Below are 9,226 nucleotides of genomic sequence, written 5' to 3' on the forward strand. Positions count from 1 at the left end.
GTGCTGAAGGAAAACATCGCGAGGAAACCTGCATGTGTCTTATTTCATCGAAATTCTCCCACATGTGCATTCCACTACTACACACTTGGAACAGCGTGGTGGAATATGTTCCAAACCCTCTCCTTAATGGAAGAGGTGGGATCCCAGTAGTGGGAAATTTACAGGCTGTTACTTTACTTTTCTTTGCTTTAAGTTGATCATTTTGTCTTACATTTTATATTTTATTATTTCCAACATTTAAGAAGCCATCTGACTTTTCTGAAATGTCAGACTAAAGTTTTAGTGAATCCAATTTTAGTTGAGCTTGTACCCTTTTTGTCAAACTTCGTACTTTCAGTTTATAAACGTAAATGTTTCAAATGTAATTTAAGTCTTCTTAATATGTATACGTAGAAATATCTTTTCACCGCGACTAAAATATATAAAATGATGATTCTGAACAAGTTTTCCAAAATTACTGATCCAAAAATTTTAAACTGGTTGAAAATGAATTTTACCAAACAAAAAAATTGTTATAATAATAATAAGTATTGTTGTAATCTGTAACTAGACAACTACAAAGAACAAATATGCAATATAAACATGTTGCATAAGTGTTTACGTAAACATAGATGCATTCTCTAATTCCTCAATGCCATAATCTGATAGAACGGCAATCACGAACGACCTCAGAGAGAGCAAGGACTGTAGAGACACGAGTGTCTAACTACCAATTTCCTACCTCACTCGAACCCAAGACCTCTAAATCTGCAACTGTATAAGCTACTCAGGTGATTTAGGAGGTTCTCTGTATAGTGTAACGTTTATTTCTAAGACGATTTCAAGCGTGTCGCGTATCAAGACTTCCTTTGTTGTTGAAATAGCTTAAATTAAATCTGGGCAACTTCGCGGAGCCCTTTATAGTACACTGATGTATTATGTTCTATTTAATCTGCATGCATATAGTATTTATAAAGAGATAAGACGCAATTTAAGCTTTTCAGCGACGTCAGAGGATTTTAGTATTAATTGATAACATTAGAGAATAAAATGTTATTTTTCTGAGTGCGCTCGAGTTTGTATAATATGTCTGATGTCATAACATTGATATGTATAATAAATAACTTATTTTTTCTTTAAAGGTCATTTTTAATTTTGTAATGAAAAATCATATTTATAACTGCTAACATATATACATACAAGTATTGTTAGTTTTTAAGAAATTTAGCGCGATTGATAATCTCTTGTCACTTATTTATACTCAAAAATCTCCAATTCCACTTTTGGAAATACAAAAGAAATATCTAATACGTACTTTATTTTTTCACTTTATTTATTTTGGTTCACATGTGAAACTTTAATTCAACTGGTTTTTACAAATTTCGAAACCTATGATAGGTTTTTTTAAATTTTATTTTATTGTAATTTTAATATATTGTGGTAGTGATATCTTTGTTTCATTTTTCGACTTACTGTATTAATATGTGATATACTTGTATGATTTATATAATAATTACATAACACCGATGACATATAGAAACGCGCTCCGAGTAAGTTAAACTAAATCCTGCAATCCGTGTACATATATATCACACGAGAACGGGCAGGCGTATACGAGTATATTAGGTTGGAAGGAGAGTACTGTCATATTTTAAATAAGCAGGTAACTTTTCTAGTAAAAAAACAAGGGGCTGGTGAGTCTTTGGGATTTTTACCTAAAAGACGACAAGTTCTAACAAATAACGGGGCATATATAATTAATTAATATTCAATTTCAAAATATTTTCTTGAATTTTCAATTTACTTTTTTGTTCCTTTTGCTGTCGCTAAGACCATGAACCAGTGGTACAAAAAGCTTCATCAAAATTATAACACCTATAACACCTCGCCTCATTGCCTCCACTGGTGACAGGAGGGCTGGTACCTACGTTTTTTAAGCAGAGGATCGGAATTGCGATTCAACGGGAAAATGCTAATAGCTTTCTTTCCACCATTTCACGCGGGCAAGATTTATACATCAACTAATTTAAGGTCATATTTGTGTATATTTAAAAATTTAATGTTATTAATTTTATAAGAAAGAAATAAAAAATAAATAAATTTATGTATTCATATTGACCCATTTTTAAATTAATAATTTCCGACCGAACGAGCAAGCAAGTGTTATTTCACTATCACGAAGTATCTTCAAGTGGTAACTACAAGTGAGATAGGGATCCAAACATACTTTTTATCTTAAAAACTATCGTCTTAACTACATTCAATGCTACGAAACTTGGCAAATCTTACAATGATTCCTCATATTCGCACATCCCTAGAAACAAACATAGAAATGTCTTTGGTATAAATTCTTAGCAATATACATGTATTATATTATATTCAACTATAATTTAATCTTCTTAATACTTCTTGATGTTGTTAACAGACACAATGTTTATTACGTACAAGACAAAACTTATCATATTATAATAGTTTCGTGACAAGTTTAAAGTTAGCAACAAGGAACGTACGTGAATATTTGATTACTCATCTGATATTTATTAGACTAAGTAATTGTAATCATAACGAGTGCTTGTTTAATAGCATTTCAAACGCGAATTTAATCCACAGCTATATGTACGTGTTATTAGCATATATTAAGGAATTTCGAATTTTAATTAAAGCAAAGTATACTCTAGTGCTTTGAAAATAACGAACATTTTTAATTGAATTACAAATCTACACTCAGCACTTTCCCGCAATTGCGTTAGCATTTCTGCACAGTGGTACTGTGGTAGACAAAATTGAGTAGCTTATCTCCTTAGCGATGATTGGGTGAAATCGTTCAGAATTTTTATCAAGATAGTAGGATTAGTACTTATACATTTTAGACCTCAAATTAGCCGAGAACGTCAAACGACTGATAACTTGATTGAGATAAGATGACAAAGAAAATTATTTGAATGGAAACAATGTTATCAACATCGAATAGACAAATGTTGGATCTGAGGAACCTTAACTTATGGTGTACTTGCAAACTTTAAAATTAGCACAGGAAATTAGAGTGGTGCTAGTTAGGAGAGGAATTATGATTAGAAAAATAAAAAATAAATGTATTCAAGATGTATTTAAATTCTTGTCAACATATATACGTCAATCATATCTTTACTGTAACATTTTCTAACTTAGTATTCATTAAAATAAACAAATATTCTGACAAATACCTTATGAAGCAAAAGTTGGGAAATATAGCGTCAAATATAACCGGAGTTTGTGAGGTAATGCTAATGGAAAAAGTTTAAACACGAATATATGTGGCTTAACTTTGGACAAAGTCAAAGACTAGTGGATACTAAAAGTCGTACCATGACCGTGTTCAACCCGCTTGATATAAAACACATTCATGGCAAATATTTCATTAAAATACCTCTTGTACTTCATACTCGCCTATTCCAATAACGTAGTAATCCCGTAGCGGCTACGAGCTACGCCAACGTAGAACACTAACGAATGCTTTCGTATATAATTTTATTTTTACTAGTAATAAAATTGCGCAATATTTCCTGTTTGTAGAAATATTTGTATATGTTCGTTAAACGAAAATTAGGTTGTTTTAAGATTAATTATTTATATAAATTATTTGTTAAAATAATTTTACAAGAAAAATCAAGTATTTTTTGTGCTTGTATACAATCTCGATGTCGCAAATTTTACTGTACTGTAATATTTCATTTGAGACTAACTAATTATTTTTTTATATATTGAATTGATTCAGGTTGCTAACTGTTTATTGTGAACTAGCTGGTACCCGCGACTCCGTTCGTGACGTTAGGCCTCCAACGGTTGACATGCCTGTGTATCTTTGCGTCTATGAACTTTATCATTTAAATGTGTAATATAATATAATATAAAATGTTATATGTATCCGTCTTACTGCGTAATGTATTACACGATAATACACGTAGTGCCCTCAGGTATTAAATCGTATACTTTTTTGCTGTTGCGAACACTTTATATTATATCTATAGATAAATATATTTATTTTCAATGATGATGCAACACCACTAGAACTTCTTAAAAATAGTTTTACCTCATCAGCCCTGGTTTCATAATAATATTTCAATATATGTTACAACGCTACTACAATAAAAAGTGTGCAAGCATGCCAGCATGCAAATCTGTTAAGGCGATGCCCAGATTAGCGGTAACAAACGAACAGATGAGCAGACAAAATATCTAAAAATCATATTTATGTGATGTGATTACGCTGATAAGAATTCCCCAGTAATATTTTTTCTCAAATATCTTCCATGTAAGGATTCGATCAGTTACGATTTAATCATATGTATGTATGTATAGATAAATATAAAAGAAAACTCGTCACTGATTGGAAAAAAATAAATATTTATTTTATATATTTATATAAGACAACATCACATACATTACTCTGATCCCAATGTAAGTAGCTGAAGCACTTGTGTTATGGAAATCAAAAGTAACTACGGTACCACAAACACCCAGACCCAAGACAACATAGAAAACTAATGGACATACATCGACATCGGGAATCGAACCCGGGACCTCAGAGTGGCGTACCCATGATAACCGGTGTACACACCACTCGACCATGGAGGTCGTCAAATAATATAAGATTTTTGTGTTAAGTTCTAACCCTCTGCGTCACATAATTAGTCTTAAAGTTTAATATCCTGTCCATTATCAGTAATGATGATCTAACTTCGGAACATAAGTGAATTTGTTTCAAATTATAACGATAAGGAGTAGCAGACATTTTCTTAATGACTTTACAAAATTAAATTTTAGACCTTTTCCATTATGTGCTCAGATGTAACGATCCATTATCGTAACAGTATCAGTGTAAATTTCCCTCTACTGATAAGGCCTCCCTTTGAGGTCTAGAGCTTATTCCATCACACTGATCAAATGTTGGTTGGTTAATAAACATGTAGCAATAATTCGTTGAATAATCCACATGCAGGTATCCCCACGATGTTTTCCTTCACAGAGTGCGAGATGAATTATAAACACAAATTAAGCACATGGAAATTCTGCAGTGCTTACCTGGGTTTGAACCCGTAGTCATCGAATAAGATGTACGCGTTTTAACCACCGGGCCATACAGTCATAGGATTATTGTAAACATGCGAAGAATTTCGATAATACATTGCGATATACATAATAATAAATCATTTGTCTTCTACCTAACGAATAACCCTTTTATATTTTTAAATTATTTGTAATTTCAATTCTAGGAAAATATAATATAACTCAAACTTAGTTAAAATTAAAGTTAAACAAGAAAATAAGTTACTGATAAAATTCTACAGTGCATGTGTCTGACAACGAGCTTTTGGCAGCGTGGTGAAATATACTTCATATAACTGCATTATGAACATACCGTAAGTAAGTCGAGTCGAGATGGCCCAGTGGTTAGAACGCGTACATCTTAACCGATGATTGCGGGTTCAAACCCAGGCAAGCACCGCTGATTCATGTGCTTAATTTGTCTTTATAATTCATCTCGTGCTCAGCGGTGAAGGAAAACATCGTGAGGAAACATGCACGTGACAAATTTCAAAGAAATTGGAACAGCGTGGTGGAATATGTTCCAAACCTTCTCCTCGAAGAGAGAGGAGGCCTTTAGCCCAGCAGTGGGAATTTATCTTGGTGGTAGGGCTTTGTGCGAGCCCGTCTGGGTAGGTACCACCCACTCATCAGTTATTCTACCGCCAAATAACAGTAGTCAGTATTGTTGTGTTCCGGTTTGAAGGGTGAGTGAGCCAGTGTAACTACAGGCACAAGGGACATAACATCTTAGTTCCCAAGGTTAGTGGCGCAGTGATGATGTAAGGAATAGTTAATATTTCTCACAGCGTCATTGTCTATGGGTGATGGTGATCACTTACCATCAGGTGGCCCATATGCTCGTCAGCTAACGTATAGCATAAAAAAAAAAAAAAAATTTACAGGCTGTTGTTGTTGAACATACCGTGTCCTTCGTTAATGTTATGTAAATAGTTTCGGTTACCAGGCATATTTTTAAAGACCAAATCAACTTTTAGTAATGCAACTATAAATGGTTGTTCCCTAGTTTCTTATATTCGACATGAATAACATTTAAGATAAGTGTTTCATATACAACAATTCGTATATTTGCGGAATCGTGACGTGAAGCGACGTTATGATAAATTGTTTATTTTTTAAGTGCAATGCATTTCCGTATCAACTCGCTTCGAATTTCACTCGTAATATTTTGAACACTCACTTACTCTGGACAGTTTCTTGCTCGCTATTTATATGTTATACTTGGTAGTAGGGCTTTGTGCAAGCCCGTCTGGGTAGGTACCACCCACTCATCAGTTATTCTACCGCCAAATAACAGTACTCAGTATTTTTGTGTTCCGGTTTGAAGGGTGAGTGTAAAAAGTAACTTATACAGGCACAAGGGACATGACATCTTAGTTCCCAAGTTTGGTGGCACATTGACGATGTAAGGAATTGTAATATTTCTTACAGCGTCATTGTCTATGGATGATGGTGACCACTTACCATCAGGTGGCCCATATGCTCGTCCGCCAAACTATATCATAAAAAAATGTACGTAGTTTTATTTACAGTCAATATCACATATAACAGGCGTTACACGATCGTGTTCTGTAGTACGACTTAGTTCATAAAAATACTCACACTGATAGTCCTCAAGATAGACTGAAAGCTAAAACAGTCTGAAAGTAAAATCAAAAAGGTTATAAGTTAGTAAATTGTTGCCACATTACATAAACGCTCTTGATTTGACGTCGCTGTTAAATTAACCGTAAAATTATTTTTACATTACAGTACAAATGCTTTGGATTGCTCTATTTATGTGTACAATATAACAAAGATAACAACGTACGTATCAGTTAGTATATTCCAGCTTAAGATACGTCTTTTACGATAATAGTATCGTAATGGCGCCGGCATCATTTAAAATCAATTGATTCTGCTTCTTAATTATTCAAAAAAATATTAAGTACGTAGTAGGATAAAAATAAATAAACAATGAACAAATCAAATTCTTATACAAGTGTCTGCCTGTAGATTTACTCGTGAAAAGGCCAATACTTAGGTAAAATATCAAACGTAACAAGTAAACAAGCTTACGTTCGTAATTATTATTTATGATAATTTGTTACTTAAGTTTACGTAATTCCTTTTCCAAATATTGAAAATTGCCTCTATTTCCACCCCATCATTATATTCTCCTCACATTACGAGTAACATAATTACATAATATTCAATACAATAAACGGTAATAATCATTAGAAGGAGATAATGAATCGTGTTTATTAGTCCAATTAGGTCAATTATTAATAAATTGTACTGAATTTAATGTCGGACAAATGATCGTAAACATGTTTATCATGTTCGTAATTCAAACCTCTTTATGTACTATTTTAATGACGCAGCTGTGCCAACATGTACTGCATGATGGTACGTGGTCACCATTGCTACCAATACTGACATTGGAACCAATACCACCTAAGTTACTGTTATTGCACCACTATCTATAAGCTATGTGATGTTATTATTCCCTTGTGTCTATAAAACAGTCTCATTGACGTTTCAAATAAGAAAATAGTAATACAATAAATAATGTGTAGTGATGATAAGTAGGCCCAAAAGTGGTACAAAGCCCAACACATGAAAATATGAACAAATACTATGTCTATATATGTATATTATAAAAGCGAAAGTAACTCGATATGTAACCTCTTCCCGCTTATACCGCTGAACCGATTTAGATTAAATTTGATACGGATATAGTTTGAGTAAAGCCTAAGGCTCCTTTTTTTAATTCACCTACAATAACACAGGGGGTGACGGTTTGTGTGTTATAGTAAGTTTTATAAATATCACATAAGTAAAGCCGCACGTTCAGTTAGTTATTTATAATAAGTAAAGAATATTTAACACATGTTTTTAACCTCAGGCTAGATGTTGCACATTTCATTAAAATTGTAAATCATAGTTATGCCACAAAAATATCCTTAATTATCCGTTACGATCCTGTTTTGATTGATCTTTTTTTATGACATAGATGGTAGGAGGCTCACCTGATGGAAAGTGACTAACACCGCACATGGACCCTGTTTTTTCATGTGTTTTTTTGTGTATAAACACAATTCACAACTTCTCGCGATTTAGGAAAATGTCATGGGGAAACATGCATGTTTTTAATTAAAATCTGCAAACCATCTCGTATTGGAGGTTCTAAATCTTCCTTAAAGAAGATCTTTGCGTAATAGTGCGACATATATAGGCTGTTAATTTATCTATTTATTGAATTGAATGAAAAATTTAAATGTTGATACTCAAACAAAACTTATCATTTTAATTTGATGTTGCCATATTTATATAAATATGGTAACTAAATTGATTTTATATATGAATTATATCTATGTATTATTTCCTCCGCGTTTAACGGTATTCCTCAGCCGTTATTCAAGAAGTTATTGGTATTTATTTTATTTATTTCATGTTTCGTATGGTTTAGTATTAGAGAAGTTCTGGATTATGTACTACGAAGTCTAAGTTCTAAAGCTGCTAACTAATGCAAAATATTTTTCAAATGGGACTATTACAGTCTGAAATTGAAACAATCGAACAAATTAACTTTTTTACTTAATATTAGGAATAAGTTCGGTGTAATACTGTACAAATATAATATTTTACGTAAAAAACAAAATTCGGTACTGACAATATCAATTATATAAAACCTTATTTTGGAGAATCGAAAAAGAAATCTAATGCATTTATTTCCTCGGTCGAACCGTTTCGGTTACAAAGAAGTTTTATCTCGCAATTTTATTTCTGCTGAAAGAAAATATATAGTAATTCTTTTTAATTTAATACAAAGTAATGTGGCATGAGAAATACAGCTCTTAAGCGGCAATTTCTCAAATAGATACTGGAGATATCTCTAAGCAAAGGCCTTCAGGATTAAATCAAAGCCGAGCCGCTAATCCCTTTGCCGAGTTTCTATCTTCACTGAAATCAAGAATTCTCTGTGCCCGAAAAACAACAGCTTTAGTGGAACTAGAATTGTTTGTTCTGAATGTGATTCACTAAGTATATGAAGATAACACGAATTAAACGAATGAATTTTGCTTTGAAATGTTATTAGCTATTAATGAGCTCTTTCATTGTATCGTACGTTAATATTATTGTAACGTGAAAGCTTCTTTCTCATTAGGTACTCTGATAG

The sequence above is a fragment of the Vanessa cardui genome, chromosome 11 (assembly GCF_905220365.1).
Source record: "Vanessa cardui chromosome 11, ilVanCard2.1, whole genome shotgun sequence".
In the NCBI taxonomy this organism is placed as follows: Eukaryota; Metazoa; Arthropoda; class Insecta; order Lepidoptera; family Nymphalidae; genus Vanessa; species Vanessa cardui.